Raw genomic sequence first — 19,275 nt, forward strand, 5'->3', positions numbered from 1 at the left:
ACGTTGAATCAAATAATGGGGTGAGACGGGAACAGCGTATTTCAGTAGTCTATAGTGTCAGATATGGTAGCAGAAACCACATGGCACCTCACTCTTTCAGGAATGTGGGGCAGAATTTTCCTTAAAGTTCTAAGTTTAAAATAGCCCGCTCTGAACCTGGCACTGACCGCTGGAACCATGGAAAGCAAAGTAGAGATTTTCACTCCTAGGTTCTTGAGAATTGAAACTCGAGTCAGCAGGGGGCCATGGAGATAGGCCAAAAGTATTTTGTCCATACGGAAGACACAGTAATAGTTTGCCTGGAATCATAATTTCTGTCTTCTCCAAATTTAACTTGAGCCAGTTGGCATTCATCCGATTCCCAATGGCTGTGAGACAGTTTCTCAGACGAGATGTCACAGAATCACAGTTACAATCAATACGAAGGACCAACTGTGTGTCATCTGCATATGCATAGAGGCAGCAACCATCGGCATGAATGAGTTTAACCAAAGGAAGGACATAGACATTAAACAGTAGAGGGTAAACAGCCAAGCCCTGTGGCACCCCAAAAGTCAAAGTAGTGGGGGCAGTGGAAAAAGGTTGAAGGTTAAGGATTTGAGCTTTGTCATCCAGAAACTAATCAAACCAGGCAAGGACAGCCCCGCCAATCCCATTCTCCTTTAGGCGTTAACACAGTATAGCGTGATCAATTGTATCAAATGCTGCTGAGAGGTCCAACCTAATAGGAAGCCCTACACCGCCACGATCAAGGATCATAGACAGATCATCCAAAACCGAAGTTAATGCTGACTCTGTTCCCATTACAGGGTGGAAGTAGGACTGACAGACATCTAGAATAGCTGACTGTTCCAGAAAATCTCTCAGTTGGGGAGTTACTATTGCCTCCAACACTTTCCGAAGATTAGTCGAAAATTTGCCAGTACAGCAGAATCATGGGAGGGTTTCTTTAAAAGGGGGAAACCATGTCTCACTTCAGCACAGGGGGGATAAACCCTGTAAACAAAGAAAAATTCACTGCACCAGTAAGAAACGGAGCAAGTTCCTCACCGCACTTTTTATCATATTTAGGGGTACAGGATCTCTCAGGGAGGATGATTTAATTTGCATTAACATCTTAATCACCTCGTCCTTAGTGGCTGGTGAGAAAGTCGGGAAAGAGGAGGTTGTCCCAGCCAATGTTGGGGTCCGGGAAGCATCTTGCTTCATAAGGCCCAAAGAGGAGGCAGAAATATTTGCACAAATGATAGCTATTTTATTATTGAAAAGAAGTGGCAAAGGGTCCCAAATGCAGGTATGACAAAAGCAGCAGCTGCTGGGGAGGAAAGTTCATGGACTACAGAAAATAGTTCTTAGATTCCCTGCTGCGGAAATGTGATTTGAAAAATATACACTTTTCACATTTTGTTGGGCTTCATGAAATTTAAGTCTGGCTGTTTTGAGGCATATTTTGTCCTCCTCCAGGTAGGCCATGGCACCAATGGCGTTCCGTCTGCTTTTCACGTAACTCAGGAGAGAACAAAGGGTCGGCTATCCTAACTGGCTTATTATGGTTTCTTTCTGGCGCCAGGTCATCTGCAGCACCCCCACATGGAATATGAAAAGCAATCAATGGGTCCACATCAGGACCCTTTGTGATCTGGTCATAATGTTCATGGATGGAGGCAGATACAGTAGAAGAATTAACCTGTCTCCTGTTCCCGGAAGGAAATCAAGGGTGAGTTTGCCTAAGCAGAGGAGATGCTACAGCAAGCATGAATGGTACAATGTAGTAGTCTGACCATTCCACTTTGAGGGATGGGTGAGTAATAACACTCCCAGAATCTGAGAAAGATAAGGTACAATGTGTGGCCGTGGGAAAGGGTGGGAGTGGATACCATTTGTTCCATATGAATGTCAAACTTTAGGGTCCGTAAATTGGCATTAAGCAAGTCAGATGAGTCATCAACCCAAAGATTAAGATCCCCTAGAACAACCAGATGAGGATATTGAAGTTGTAAAACTGGACAACGTTAGAAAATGCTACAGGAAAAGTTATATCATAAGAAGGGGGAGGTAGATTTTTAACACATAAATAGTCAACGTAGAAGAAAAAGAGAACCATGCAAACAACATATCCATCTTCAAATTATTCTTAATAGGTATAAGCAAAGATTTTAAGGTTTTCTTAAAGAGCAGAGCAACACCGCCCCCTGGGTGAGCAGTGTACCCGACTTTATGTAAAATGGAATTACCTTCTGGAATGCAATGATAGATGTCAGGAACCGAGCTCTCCATGAGCCAAGTTTCAGTGATGCCCACTTAGACAGGGCTGTTGTCCCTAAACAGGGTGTGTATATCCAATATGAGGCACATCAATGAATGTGCATTGCACAGTAGCCCCATAAGGGAAGAAGTATCTTGCGTAAGGGCTATGTTGCTGGCCCATGAAAGGCATCCCCATATACTCAACCGGTTGCTATTACTGGGGCCAGCCTACATAGTGCTTCATGCACATGCATTCCATGTGTAGCCAAAGTCGAAAATAGCTGGGCGTGCAGCTGTTGACTCCTGCACGTATGTTCAGTCAGTCACGAGGAGGAAGGCCTGAGGCAAATAGTCGCAGAAGAAATACTTCCGTATGCAGCACAGAGGTTTACAAGAAAATTAAAAGCCCAGCTAAACTAAGTATTGAATCATAAAATGTGGCAGCCCACCAATGAGTCCTAAAATATGCAATTTAAAAGACAGATAATGTGGTAGAATGTGGTAGAGATATGGTGTCCCTCTCACTTCATAAGAGAAATAGAGTCCTTCTCACCACACAGGTGATTTAATGTCCTTCTCACTCTATAAAGTATACAGTGCTCTTCTGACTGGAGAAATAATGCCCCTCTCAGTGCAGCCAGGGTATATTAGCCCTTTCACTGCTCACGGGATATAGTGCCCTTCATATTGCATAACAGATGTAGTATCCATTTCAATGCACAAGATAACACCCCCTGTCACTGTTTTATGGATATAATGCCCCACTGACTACATAAGAAATACATTGCCCTTGTCTCCACACATGTGGTATAGGCCCCGTCACAGTGTATGATGGGTATTGCGAATGTCTTATTGTATAAGTGTGTGCCTGCCCTTTCCACAGCAAAATGGCTATTGCTTCTCTCTGACAGCACAGGGGGAAATAGTGCCCATCTCCCTGCACAGGGCATATAGTGTCCCTATCACAGCATAAGGGGGATGAGCCCCTTTCAATGCACATGTGTTCTAGGGCCCTCTTGCCTTGCCATGGTTTAAACTCCTGCAGTTAAGTGGTTAAGAGTTTGCCAATGACTATCACAACTGTTTCAGGATATGTTGCACCAAGATGTCATCTAGACAAGAACCAGTACTTATGGTTCAAAGATGTAGAATGCAGGTCAGATGTGGTCGCATACTGCTGGTAACATGGACTTTCAAGATTGTCTTTTTACCATTGCCGTCCTATATTCCCCCTTCTGCTTCAGGTCACTGCTCTCCCGGTCTGACTTTATAGGCCCCGGTTTCTCTGTCATTCTCTCTATAACCCTCCTGCATTGGCCAGCCTAATTTCTAGATGTTTCTGTCTTTTCCAGTAGCTGATGCCATATTTCGAACTTCACATACTCGTTCTACCATTACCGTCCTAGATTCCCTCTTCTGCTTCAGGTCACTGCTCCCCGGTCAGACTTTATAGGCCCTGGTTTCTCTGACATTTTCTCTATAACCCTCCGGCATTGGCCATCTCCTTTCTAGATGTTTCTGTCTTTTCCAGTAGCTGATGCCATATTTCAAACTTCACGCACTCTCTTTATCTGGACCAAAGTATTTTGATAAATGGTCCAGTCATGAGGCCAGGCCAGGTTCCTGTCTCTTTGTAACGGCTCAGCATGTGTCTATGGAACATGTCCCTCCTCTCAAGATGACTCTTTCTCCCTGAAACTCCTCCTGCCAATACTGGGTCGCCTAAATGGTATGCCCTTCTGGCATACTGGATCAGATATCATTGTATGGCTAGCCATTCCGTCCTCCTGAGGCCCTGCTCCATTTTGAACATGTGCCTGTAAAGTTAGCTGGTGTAAATTCTGTGTTACTGTCAGGGTACCTCACATTTGAAAGTACCCTATTTTGTGATGTTTGTGAAACATTACATTTTCATGGATTTTCAACTTTCTAACAAGTGCTTATGAATCAGAGGAGCTGTCTTAATAACTCTCTTCTTTGTTCACAAGCCATTCATGGTTAACTCTACACTAACTGTGAAAATGTCTTCTGCCTTACAGACCGACCAGAAAACCTAAGCTAGGCCTCCTAAACCCGTCTTGGACTGATTTACACAAGTTCTTTACATGGGACTTTCCAAAGTTAAAACATTTTTGAAAATCAGGCCCTCTCTGTGTTGTTATCTCCTCCTCCCAACCCCATTTGAGATACATAGCAGCCAACATTAGATCTCATTTCCTTGGTGGCCAGTAAAAGATACCTGGAACCTTCACAGATATTGGTGTGTTCTTAACACACAACCAGGAAGCTATTTTTTTTTGTATTCTTGTGTTTAATCATTAAGATTTTTACAAGTACAGAAACTATGAAAATCTAGTGGAGTGAATATTAAAGTAGAACCTTTGTCTGGGTTGAGCAACTCATACAACATGAGCCTGTTATTGGTATACTTCTATCCCTCCCTTTCAGCCTCTTCTGCCACGTTATCCTCTATAGGAGCACCGAGAGGCAGGGGTGTTGCTAGGTCTGGAAATGATCCGGTGATATGCGAATGTCGGGGTTGTCGGGGACTCGGGGCAAGCTAGCCTTTTCATTCTAGACCCTGAGCTTCTATCCGGGGCTCTAACCAAAAAAGCCTGGCTATAGCCCCCTCAGCATGCCCCTCCCTAGCAATGCCTCTGTTCAGGGGCCATCCACACACAGCGCTCTCCGTATATAATAAGAGTCAATCCCTGTTCCTGGAAAATTCAGATTTGTTCAAATCAGTTGACAATGTACCTCCGAGGAGTTCCCCGTATTCTGAAAAACAGATGTTGCTAAATTTCCTTAAAACCCGTCTGCAGAAATGGGGTGGCAGATCCTTCGCTATGCAAGCCAGCATCCTGCGGAACTCGATCCATTGCAATTTCCAGCAGGAGCTGAACTATTTAAGTTTTAGGAAAAAGCTGAACACGTACGTGTTACCGAAATATACTTTCCCCATTAATAGATCTGAGATGTTCAGTTTACCCCCACAAGTTGAGCGTCATTTTGGCCTGGTAATGTAAAAGAGTGCTTTACAAAAATAAAAAAAAATAAAAAAAGCTATTAAAATAATGTAAAACAACATGTCAAGGTAGACATGGTCGCTCTGTTGCCATACACTAACGTTAATGTCTTGGGCCAACAGAGGAATTCGAATTCCAACCTGCACTTGAATTAATATTAAATAATCTGATGTGTCTGAAAAAGGCACGCTCATATTAACACAATGATTAATAGGCGAGGGGGCATGCGTTTAATAGCTGTAGTCTGCTCGTGTTGTGACTTTTGTCAAAGATAATGACTGATATATAATGTGCTGTTAGTACAGGATAGAGAAGCATGGAGAGCAGCGATTACACTGTCTTTTGTAATACTTATGGAAGTTCTATGTATTTCTCATTTGCGGAAAACTGATAAACGATGAGTGCTAATTATGCCACACTGTTGTGAGGTGATTGAAAAGCTTGAAATGATCCTGGCAAATTCACTCCACTGCATATTTTCAAGTTATCACCCCCGAGGTGAAAGGCTATAATTTTATTCCTGGCGTTTATTAGCCTACAACTCAAATAAGAACTCACAGAATAAAAGATATTTCACCCAATAAAATGGTGAATCTAGAAAATGCAGAGCCACAATCCCTTGGCTTTAATAGTATTTTAACTAATCTGCAACAGCCGGCATGGGAGACTTTAAAAGCATGCCCCACCATAATCTCCAAGAATAAATGCACGAGTATTTGTCTGTCAACACTTTCTCATAGGGAGTCAGCGAAACTGAAATAGGACAAGAGCAAATACACACAGGGCAAAATGCATTAACTATATATATCATAGTGCTGGGCACAATGCTATCAAATGTCACATCTTTAAAATGTGTGATATACCCCAGTGAAATCCAAGCGCAGAGGGCCTTCCACTGAAAGCCTACGACTGGAGATCCCGCGCATTAGTTAATTAAACCTGGTTGTACAGAAGTACTACACAACTGTGAACATTGTACTTAATTTGTTTGTTCATTCGTGTTCTCCTCTAACATTTTCGCAAGGCATGCTTATGTTTATTCAGATAAAAAAACATCCCTCAAACACAGACAATACAAAGTATACAACTCATTATAATACAGCATGGGGATAAAAAAGTTACCTTTAAAGAAAAAAAAAAAAACAATAAAAACATAGATCTCAGAATGATAAAAACAAATTCTATCCCTTTAAAATCCCCTTTCTTTGATACATCACACTTTTCAAATAAGACTAAATGTCCCAGACAGTCTGTACTGATTCTGCCGTCAAAAGAAACAACAAAGCGGGCCTATAACAACGAATATGGGTAGGCTTGACAATCTGCAGGATAGTACTTCTTCTGATGTCCCCATAGGCAGGGCAGAATAATATAACATGTTTCAGATCCTCTCTTGGCGCCCCGCACACTGGGCAGCTAGGATCATTTGGGTATGCTGTCCACTTCGCCCCTTAACAATAGCCAGTCAAACCTGGCCCTCGTTATGGGCCATCTATGGTTCTTTTTCGTGTCCCATACGAGATAAGGCTGTGTCTCGGGTACCCTACTAATCAAAATATGTAGGCCTTCAAGATAGGTACCCGTGCTGTGAAGGCCCGCTTGTAAGAAATCCCCTGACACACTACTTGCTTATAGACTCTCAATTGCAAAGAAGATAACACTACAGCAGGAGGAAACTGAGCCTGAATATTGCTCATAGAGACTCGTTAAATACCTCAACCAAGGAATTTTAGACTAAGTCTCCTTACTCAACCTATCTTCCATAATGAAGTGACATAGTGTTGCCTGCTGGATTGCCTATATTCCTAACCAAAGAATACTAGAGGCAGCTGCCCATTCATCCTCCCAGTAATCCATCCCCAGTTCCCTCTCAACCGATGCACAGGGAGATGAGCCAGGAAGTCCCAATAGTTGTTTAAAAAAACAATGTTCTTTTCCCTGGAGTTCACTGAGCTTAGTAAGGCCCCACAAAGGGGTTCCATACAGGGTAGCCATCTTTGTTTGTGTGGTATAAACCTTAAGAACTGGTTGCATGGGGTGGCCCTTACACCTTGAGAGAAAGCGAGATATACCAGCCATGTACGGGCTAAATGAGCTGTTCTGTCGTTGCCTCCGAAAACCTAATCCCTAGATAATTGAATTATTTTACCCTTGGGATAATTTCCCCATTGCAGACTAGGAGACTCATCTTGGCGGACCACTTCCTTCCAGTACACTCCATCACTGCAGATTTGGTAGTATTGATCTTCATCCCCAGACCGTTCATAAAGGTTGCATACATATCAACCAGTGCCTGCAGGGCCCTTGGGGCTCTGGCCACAAGGCCTAACATCTATCATCACTCTTGCCATTTGCCATATGGCATTTATAACGTGCCTATACACAAGTGTTTCATAGCGACAGAAGGCAAGGGAGGGGGTCAAGGGAGGATAGACAATGATCATACTAGGCCAGGTGTCATTCAGATCGCGCAAGTGCATGGGATGGGGAAGGGTGAAAGTGCAGGGGGAAGGGGAAGGGAGGAAGGGACAGTGCAGTACATGGGAATAGAATAATAACAATAGTAAAAGTAACGGCCAGCAGGTGGCAAGTGCAAAGGTGAGTGCAGACATCAGTTGTCAAGTTCTGTTAGTGGGACTGTAAGGATACAGAAACAGTCACCAGGTTCAGGGGTTGCCAGGCACTCAGTGCAGGTGTGTGCGACTAGCGGGGGAGGGTCCTGGGCCCAGGGTCAGAGGGTGGCCAGGTAACCAGTGCAGATTTAGTTTCAGCCAGGAGGTCAGCAGGGGAGAGAAGGAGTAAAAGCAGAAGTAACAAGAAAGGTTTTGAGGTGCTTCTGCAACCGGAGATGGTTCTCCTTAAGTTTAACGCAGGCAGGGAGGCTATATCATGACAGATGAAGGAGTGCACCCATTAAGGGAGCTTAAAGCAGTGGAAGGATACAGTAATCCAATGCATGAGCCTGCATATAGCAGTGAAGAGAGTCCTGACAAAACTCCAGAAAGGGATCTGATCTCTTAAGTCTTACAGGACAAAGAGAGAAGTGAAAGGCAGAGTATGACTCTAGATATAGAACACAAAATTAAGAGATGGAAAGGAGAAAAGATGGCAAGATAGCAATTATACAGAATGAATGGATGGGTGGTCAGATATTGCTCAAACTTGATGGGAAGAGCATTGAGGAAGTACGGCAAGGGGAAGATCAAGACAAGCAAGATAAAAAAGAAAGGGAACAAAAGATACGATTGAAAGAAGACAAGTCTAAAAGAAAGAGTAGACAGAGACAAGAGCAAATGTATCAGGAAGAACAGTTAAGAAAGGAAGAAAGAGAAGAAGAGCAAAGAAAATGTGACAATAGGCAGACAGCAATCAAAGAACGAGACAGGCTAGAAAAGAGAAGAGAAGAGGAGGAAGAACAGAAATTAAGAGATAAAAAATACAAAGATGCAGAGATGACACAGTGCATAGGGCAAATGAGAGAAGAGAACCCAAAAGACAGGAAGAGGGAGGATTAAGGAGGAAGCAAAGAAACAAAGAGAATTTGATGAGGAAATGGAAAGGAAGAGAAGACAGATCGCACACGAAATTGATTGCATTGACAAGGAGCTAATGGAACCAAATATAGTAGTAGCAAGGGAAGACATAGAGGAGTTCCTCCCATCACAGGAACCTATGCCAGGACCCTCTCGAATAAAGCTAGAGGAGTATTTTGAGATAGGAAGCATTGGAGACAGAATCGAAAATGCTTATCAAGAGATGAGAACAAAAAGTGAATTGAGAAATAGAGGGAAAGATGATAGATCTGAAAGTGCCCAGTTACAAGGCAAGGAGGGAGGCCTGTAGCCTCGAGCATAGAGCCCTGTTTTTGGACAGGCTAACTTTATACAGAGTTGAGAAGGAGGACAGCCATACTAGTTAGGATATATGTCAGACGAAGACATAGATACCTTCCGTGAGGAGGAGGGTGATGGTGCATGCAGTCCCGAGAGATGCTTTCAGACACACAAGGAAGTGAGATGGTCAGATTTGGACCTACCTAAAGAAAGTACGCCAGAGCCTATAGTGCAGCTAGAGCGACCTAAAAGGAAACCTCTTAGTGAGACGGGGGAAACGCCACCATGTGTGAACAGGCTAAGGTCATTACCAGGAAGAAAACAATCAGAAACCATTGTCCCGGCTATGAACAGGCAGACACTGGGAGACAATTCCGATTTTGGGATTTTGCCATTTTTCTTGTTAGAAAAAGGAGGGGCCAGACCACAGTATATACAATGGCCCCAGATGGATATGGATACATTTGCTGTAAGCTCCCGAGTTTGACTTCAGGTGCTGGGAAATGGATCTATGAATTAGAAAGAAATGACAGGAGGAAACACTTTAGCCATAAGGGGCATTAAGGGTCTTCTAGCAGCTATCCTTGGTGAAAGGGCTGATGGCATTTGGACCAGAGCAGGATATTCAGGTGTTACAGCACAGAACACAGTGCATGATGGAGCGCTGTTCAATAATTCTACAGTGGCAGTCTTGAAAGTGCTTTGAGTACAATATACTGATACATCAGATATGGGTGCAATTATGGCACGTAAGATGCAGGACAGCGAAGATCCGCTTGCTTATATTCAGAGTTTTCAGGAACAGTGATCTTTGGAAACTCAAGAGCTTTGGGGGAAATCGATACCCATATTTGATCATATTCTATGTCAAGGGTTGCCGGATCAGGTACAGAGACAGCTCAAGAGGCTGGTGGGTATGGAGGCAAAGCCATGGCCAGAAATACAACTGACCATTGCACACCATTTCCGATTGTTGCATGAGAAAAATTGAAAGAGAGAAGATGCTAGGAAGCTCGAGGAAGCTAAATTAGTGCAGAAGAAGCTGTTGAAATATGCCTTAGAAGGGGGAGTGATGACCAGTGGAGAAGGGCTAGGATTGCAGCAGACAGCAGATATTCCGCAGGTGAATAACCAGCGGCAGTCTGATCAAGGAGGCAATGGATTTATACCAAGAGGCAGGGGGACTTCCATGGAAGAGGAGGCTTTCAGAATAATCAGCAACATTTTCAGAATAATCCAGGGATGCAGGAAGTGCAGGCAGGAGATTCCCACCTGTGTGTTTGACATGTGGAATGACAGGACATATTGTGCAAAGATGTGGGAGCCAAGGGTATGTGCAGAATGGGCAATACTCAAGAAGGGGGGCAGCTTATTCTCCAGCATATAGCCCACAAAGTAGGGACAGGTTCTCCGAAGATCAGACAGTGTATCAAGCACAAGTACCACAAACGCAACAGGTTTTAGAAACACTGCAAGCACCTTTGAATCCGCCTCAAGGGCAGTCACAGCACACACCCATGCAGATACAGCAGAGCACACATACAGGACAGTTATTGACTCCTAGAGTAGGGGTTGTCACTGTTGCAGGAGGGAATCCTTTTACAGGTACGGGAATATTATTTACCCACAATAGGACAGCTCACAGTGTGACTTGATGTGTTCAGTACTATCCGTGATGCCCAATCCTCAAGAGGAACTGAGGGTTGACATTACCATAGGAGGCAAATCCTTTTTTTTTTAGTAGACACTGGGGCAACTCGCTCATGTATACGAGAGGGAACATTTTCGTTATCGGGAAATCCCATGATTGCTCAAGGGTTTTATGGAGCTACAAGTAGAGTTCATTTTACTGAAACATTGCCAGTCACTATAGGAGACTGTGATTTGCCTGTCCCATTGTTGTATTCAAGACAGACACCAGTTAATATACTGTGCTGAGATTTAATGACAAAGCTAATATGACGATTTCTTTTACTGATGAAGGCACAGTGTGTCCAACGCCAGGAATACATAATTTAAACGTGGGCAAATGTATTATGGCATTTACAGGGCAAATAGCCATGCGAGGAGCGCCGTTAGAGCCCAAGCTTTTTCACTATAGGGCACTCATTTTGTTAACATGGCTACCCGGTTTAGTGGGCAAGATTATGAGAATACCTGATGAATATCTGTTCAGGCCACAGATACCCAGGGATGAAGAGGGGGGGATAAGGGCAGGCAATGGAGAACAATGATTGCTATTGGGGAAGGATGTAGATTGACTGATGTCACTGACGAGGATATGTTTAGAGACGACCCGTCAGATGACGAAGTAGTGTTCGAGATGAGCATTACATATTGGATCAGGACAGAAAGACGAGAGGTCCCACAGAAAATGATGATAGTACGGCAACGTCCCGCATGTATTGATGAAGACATGGAGAAAGTGTCAATTTCTTTATGGACTACGGGCCCCTGTGACGTACGCCTGATAAAAGGAGTGGGAGAAGTTAAGATTAAGCTGAAACCAGGAGCAATTTTACCTCGAGCAAGACAGTATCCTATGCCTCGAGAGGCAGATGAAAGTATTTTTAAGACTATATCAGCTATGATGGATCAAGGCATCTTAGTGATGTCAAAGTCACCATGTAATACTGCAGTGTATACTATCACTGCTGGTAAGATAGCTTAGTGGGTTGAGCACTCGCTGCTGCGATCTGAGCATGATCTGCAGGTCGCAGGTTCAAATCCCGGAAAGGCCAAATCAGCTTTTCATCCTTCCGATGTCGATAAATGAGTACCAATTTCGGTTGGGTGATACTGTATGTAAATATGTGCTCTGTAAAGCGCTTTGGAATAAGGCGCTATATAAATAACACATGATTATTATTATCAAGAAGTCAAAGGGTGGGTGTTGGCATTTAATTCAAGATATGAGGCCGATTAACCAGATTGTAGAGACAGATTTTCCTCTAGTTCCAAATCCAGCAACAATACTATGTACTATCCCTGTTGAGGCACGATATTTCATGGTGATTGACTTAAAATGTGTTTTTCTCAATCTCGTTACATAAAGATTCCAAGGATCGTACGTAATTTATGTTTCGTCAGAATAAGCTGAAAAGTACACGTTTGCCCCAAGGGTACTATGAGACTCCATCGATTTTAATTGGTCCCTGCAAATTGACCTAAGCAATATTGATTTGCCAAGTGTTGTTTTGAAATATGCAGATGATATTTTGGTCTGTAACACGTCAGAAAAATTGCGCAGACGAGACTCAATTCAGCTAATGACAAAGGGTATAAGGTGGACAAAGAGAAATTGTAGTATTGCCAAGAAGAAGTGTCGTACATAGGTCAGTTAATCTCGTATGAAGGAAAGAAAGTTATACCTGAAATAGCTGGGGCGATCTTGAAAACATCAAAACTGCACACGATAAAGCAAATGCAACAGTTTTTAGGGTTGTGTAATTATGTCAGAGCGTGGGTATTTGATTATAGTTCATCTACAAGACCCTTGTTACAAGCCCTGAAGAAGGCACAGGTGAATCAGGAAAAAATTGAATCGACTGAGGAAATGGAGGAGGGGTTTGATGAATTAAAAAAGGCAATTTGTACAGCTCCAGTTTTAGGAATTACCAATTATTCTAAGGAGTTCTTTTTGTTTTTGCATTCAAATGGAACAGTCAAGACAGCAGTGCTCACACAGAGAACTAATTTGGAGTACAAGCCCTTAGCATATTATAGTTGGATTTTTGACACAGTAATGAGGGGTCCCTTCCTTTGCAATCGCTGTCAGCAGCCACGTTCTCTATCGAGAAATCTGCAAGCATAGTGACGGGGTATTCCATTATTTTATTTGTTGAGGATGCTCTGTTTGCTGTTTTGGAGAAACCTAAGGGTACGCTGACGTCTCAAAGAGCTTCCGCTTATGAGGTAGTCATATTGAATCCAGAGATCAAAATAGTCAGGTGTAAAATGGTAAATCATGCCTCGTTTGTAGCTGACCACTGGCAGAGGATGAGCAAGTGCATGATTGCTCAAATTATTAGGTATTCTCTGACGAGATCCCAAAAGTGAAGGAAAATGCTCTAGCAGAAAGGCATTCAGGCTCTGTTGTGGTAAAACACAGAGCAAATGTGGAATTTGAAATGGTAGCAAGTGCAAGACTACCGTCTCATTTCTCAGCACATGCTGCAGAATTGGTAGCGCTTATTGTCGCGCTCAAGAAACACGCAATTCCAGAAGAAACAGTGTACAGTGACTCTGCCTATATGACGTCAACCGTATATGCAGGGCTAGCACGTTGGAAAAGGAGGAGCTACCCCCGAGCGTACGGCACTCCAGTGCAACACACTGTGCTATTCGACATGTTTATTAAAGCACTACAACTCCCAGTAGCCATTGCCATAGTTAAATGTGCAGCACATAATAAGAGAACTGACTTGATTTCATGTGGAAACCAAGCCACAGACCAAGAGGCAAAAAGGGTTGCATTTTCACCTGATATAATGAATTTTGATACTCCTGATGTGAAAGATAAAATGGTTATGATAATGGTTGTGAATGAAAGATTAAATCACTTATCCCAAGCACAGCTAATGGAAATTCAAGGTGAGGCCACAGGAAGAGAAAGAACTGTGGATGCAGAGGGGGTGTTCTTTATCAGCATCGGTAAAGCAGTGATGTCTGTATCCTTATTAAGGGAGGTGTTAGAACAGCTACACTACCCTGCGCATGTCACTAGGGAGAGCCTCGCATCAACCATTGTGGAGGACTGGTTCAAACTGAACCTGTTCGAACACGTTGCTTTTTATGTAGTAAATTGCATCATATGTCAAAAGTTTACTGCTGGGCACACGCTGCGAACAGTCAGAGGAGTAATTCCTCGACCAAATTGTCCTTTTCAGCATTTACATATTGTTTATGTTGATATGCTGCAGTTCTGTAACGGATATAGGTATATGATAGTGATAGTGTGCCCCTTCTCAAGGTGGATTGAAGCTCATCCATGCACACACCCTGATGCACTTGCGCTGCAAAGTTCTTAGTCAGAGAAGTATTCCCTAGATAGGGAGTGTGTGAATGGGATATGTGAGGGACTCAACGGTCTGCTCAAAGAGAGAATAGCTAAATTGAAATTGACATTAAAAAAGGGGTGGCTGTATTGCCTGCCCCTTGAATTATATGCATTAAGAAATCAGCTAGGATGTGACCACCACCTCACATCCCACGAGTTAGTAACATGGAGGTGAATGAGAACGCCGCGGACTCCTCCATCGAGGACTAGAAGTGATGCCCAGACAACTGCAGAATTGTTAGGAGATGAGCTACGAGCGTACTTAACATGTATGATGGCTAGTACCTCTGTCATTTCAGATCAAAGTCAAGCGGACAGAGTGTCAGTCTCAGAACACAGATGAAGACCATACAGCGAGTTCAAGAATTATGTTTACCAACATTTTTTGCTGGAGATGAGGTTTTAATAAGGAACTTTACAAGAAAGTGGCACTCCCCCATGTTCAACACTCTGAAAAAAGAAATAAAAAAACTCTGGCCAATCCTAAACACAGGCTCCAGTTCCCTGCCCCAACCATCCTTTACCATCAAAAGACGCCTAAATCTAAGAGATGGCCTTGTTCACACACTGAAGGAACAAGACCACCACCAAGAGGAGAATACGATCTGGAAGGCAAGTAAACCCATGGGACACACGCCATGCGGAGGCTGCTCAATGTGCACCCAAACCTCGAGGAGCAAGAACATTGAGATAGGGTGGCATACACCGTGGGAACAAAGACGCCTAACTAACTGCAAATCCAAAGGTGTCATTTACCTCATCACATGCCCATGTAACCTGAGGTACGTGGGCATGGCAGTGAGGGAAGTTAAGAAGAGACTCATTGAACATAAATCCTATATCCGCACTAAAAAACTGACTGCCCTCCTAGTCAGCCATTTCACCCAGAAAGGACATACACAGGACAAATTCATCTGGACCATCCTGGAAAAACTAAGACCACCAAGAAGGGGCAGGGACTTTGGAGAAATGCTACTGAAAAGAGAACAACTCTGGATCTTCAGACTCGACACAGTAAAGAACGGCTTAAATGAAGAAATACAATGGCACAACTTAGCCCTAATGAAGTAAGCCCCCAGAAAAAAGATGACAAAGACAACATGGCCATGAAGAACCCCTGGGGTCACCTAGGCACATTCTGGCCTTAAAGAAGTAAGCCGTAAAATAGATGACAAAGCCATGAATGACAGCCATGAAGAACCTCTAGGGTAACCACACCAAAAGGAATGAAATCATACCACGGAGAACACCCAGAGCAACATACATCCATGCAATGAAGACAGGACAATGAGAGACCACCATGGGGGAAATGCTAACACAAGATTGATGGACAATTGTGAATACTTGCATATGTGCATAGTTCACTTGGCACCACTGTCCTCCCTGTGTTTCTGTGAGCACTGTGCACTTGATCATTATTGTCCACATTACCAGTGCAGGGTCAACCTCCACCCAACTACATTCCCCCCCCCCATTCGGTGCCCCTACAATGTTGCCCTGTGCACAACACGAAATGCAAGGGGAAAGTGGGCATGCGAGCAAATGGAGCAATCAGATGTTTGAAAGATGTAACGTTCTGAATACACCAATATTCAAACCAGTATGTATCTATTGCGGACTCCATAGGGTGAAATATGTGATTATCATGAAACCAACTAATTGTGCAAAATGTAGAACAATTAACAAAATTGCATGCATCCACTCTATACTTTATAGATAGAAACGGCATAGCACCTATACTACTTCAATATGGCTGCCGGGAAACCTAGGGACACAAACACAAAGGTGGACAACATATAAAACCCACAACTGTTCCCGGGCAACCAATTGTTTGGACAAGACACACAGAGCGTGAGCCCTGGCATCCTGAGGTTCCCATGGGAGCGGAGCCCCTCTGATTAATTTGGTAAATGCACAGACCACCACTACGTGACATGCAAGAAGAGCTGGAACGTACTGAATAACAGGGAAAATGACCCCATTAAAACAATGTTAATTAAATTCTGACGCTGTATAGAAAGTCGCTGCAATTAACTCTGCAGCACCTCGCGCTGTTGATCACCGCATTTGCCGCGATACTATAAATCTCTCAGTCAGCACCCCACCCGAACGCAGCACACCCTTGCAGAGCTATAAGCGTGACCAATCGCACAATCCAAGTGTGACTAGTGCATGGGAAGGGCACGATTGGGATGACTGTATGGCCAAGCCCGTGCCCAACTGTTTTACAATAAATGTATATTGAAATGAATATTCATGACCGCCTTCACAAAATGGTTATAGGCCCTCATGAATAGTACAATAGGTGCCAACTCGAACATGGCACCACACAGTACAGAGTACCCAGTGTGATAAGAATTGTAGCACCAACTAGGGCACCACTAGTGGGGTAGGAGCACTTTTGCATAACAAAAATACTAGGAATGCTCGCAAATGCACCCCTATACATCAAAAATGGGAGCAATACCTCTCAAAGGCCAATCAGGGATTAGTGGACATGAATCCATGTTTGTCAGCAAATATCCCCATGACAAAACCTACTATTGTGTCTTTTAGGAAACTCCAGATGAATCCTTCCTGCTGAAATGACCATCCAAGGCACACAGCGTCTAACCACTAGAACTGTGCAGAAGGTAATGACCATAACCATGTGTAGAATGAAGGAGCCTATTTTAGCAACTGAAACTCAAGACTGTCTATACTCACCTTGTTTCAAAACAGAATGTAAAACTATAATTAATGAACAAATATATATTATGCACTAACGAGTGAATGAAAGCAATCATGAGCTCACAAACAAAAAAACACTTCTTGGTTTTCTCTCTCCTTAGGCAGTTGGGATGGCGGCTTCTCCGATCTCTATGATATCGTGCTCCTATTGAGACAGGCTTGAAATACGGTCCTGAAGAAGATGACAAATGAGTATCATCGAAACCGGTTGACCATTTAAATCTCGGGATATCCCAAGATACGAGCTGGGATAGCACTAAGAAAGTGAACATTATCTTTGGAGGAAGGACCATCCTAAATTCCGCTGCTCAGTGGACTCCAACACTCGAACTAGAATAGAGTGGTCATAACCCAAGAAACCAGATCATTAAAAAAGACACTGGACACCTAATCCAGAACTATTCAAATAACCAAGAGGAGCCCACAACAACGGATTGGAATTTATTAACTATTTAATCAGCAAGTGATCTATGACTTGGGGACCACACACTTTTTGTGAAGGTCAATAAAAGAATAACGGTCCCGTGACCCATGGAAACAGTTCCTCTTAGCATGTGGCCCCAATGTCCTCTGAGACACTGGCTAGCTCTGATCATAACCAAGCAGCAGGTGGTCAATAGCCAATTCACTACAGCATTAGGGACAGGATCCCTACCACACCTATACCTACCCCCAGATGGACAGAAGACTCCACCATCCCACACCTAAGGACAGATGCCCACACATGCTGCGAGGGCTACCCCAGAAGAAATAGCCACTGAGGCCACACAATAAATGGCATATAAAGAATGAAAAGCTTCCACACCAAATAGTGGACCCCACAAAGTGTTTTTGTGTGTGAAAACAAGCCCTGTTTCAGCAACCCTTTCATTGTAGAGGATATTACTCCATCAGCAGTCAAGCTCCAAGGGAGATGAGCTTGGATACACCAAGGAGATTTGAGTCTATACTGGAGAGGCCGACATACCCCCAACCCATTCGGAAGCAAGTCAAGGAGAAGAAGTTCACCACGTGCAGACAAGATCTATGATGAGGAAGAAGGATGCACAGACTGTCCAGTAGACAGATAAAAAAGTACACTTGGACTGTGGCTCACCTGAAACGCTCTTTGTAGCTACTAAGCAAGGAGTGAGCAAATTATTGTTCTTGAGCCAAAGGAGTTTGCTGACATTGGACTGTGGTGTACAGAAGTGAATAAAAACATGACAGATTGGGACTTTCTGTTTGATGACTGGAAGAGGGAGCAGTTCCCCGATTCGTTCCTCAGTGTGTTTCTTTTTGGAGGTGCCCATGGTGTTGACCAATGTTGACATACATAGACTACTTCTTGCTGTCTTCATATTTATACTCAGAGGTTTCCCTGCTCTTGTTGGGAGGAACACTGATATAAATGCTTTTATGCAGGATCCTAAGAATGACAGCAATAAGACGTCTAATGGCAGCAATTTTAGAGCAAATTAGACAATTAACTGAACAGCTATTCGATTATCTTTTGTTATTTCTTCCAAGTTCATCCTTATCTTGTTTGGCGAGATACCAATACTTTTGTGTTTATGCGTGTTCCTATAAATCGTCCAGCAATCAGCCGATTATTACCGGAACATGCAATGAGATTGCCTGAATAAAAAGAGTTTTTCCTTCCTCTTGTGGTCCAATGAGCAAATAGCAGTTCCAGAAAGTGATCAAGGTTGATGACATATGGAGAGACATTGATGGTGGAGCCTAATGTATTGCTACATAATCCTATGCATGTTCAGCATTCATCATTGTTATTCTGATTTTATTGATTCACACTGTGTATTTTGTTGGTCACAAGAAAGAGAGAGTCCCTCTGATACTTTCCACTTCAATGACTTATACAGAACCAGATATTGTGAGAAAACCAAGACCTTATGTGATTGTCTCCACTCCAGTAGCTCATGTAGAGGTACCTATGTCTGTGACAAATGACCCCAGGCTTCAATTTGGAGGAAGGTCAGTTTTTGATTACTTTATGGTCATTATAGACAGAATAATTTGGCAAGAAAGAGACCTAAGAGAAATGCGAGGGAGGATGATTATGAATTGAATAATTATTTAGACAGTACAGCACATTTGGGGAACATGTGGTATCAGCACATGAAAGAGTTGGGAACAATAAACTGTGAGGAGGATTGCTATGTGTGTGGACTCATGACTTATGCTATGGGTAAGTCTAAGATATTCATAGCTATTGAAATAGATTTTCAAACAGCTCATTGCCTCACTCACCTTGCACTCTGCCATACAAGAGGTCAGTTCCATGGTCGAACGGCATCCTTGGTTTGGGGGACAGAATGGACGTACCCAGATGAAGATGATTATGTCAGAGATTTAAAGACAAGAGCGAGAGCACACACCA

Source organism: Ambystoma mexicanum, chromosome 10, assembly GCF_040938575.1.
Source record: "Ambystoma mexicanum isolate Mex_15411 chromosome 10, UKY_AmexF1_1, whole genome shotgun sequence".
NCBI classification, from domain to species: Eukaryota; Metazoa; Chordata; class Amphibia; order Caudata; family Ambystomatidae; genus Ambystoma; species Ambystoma mexicanum.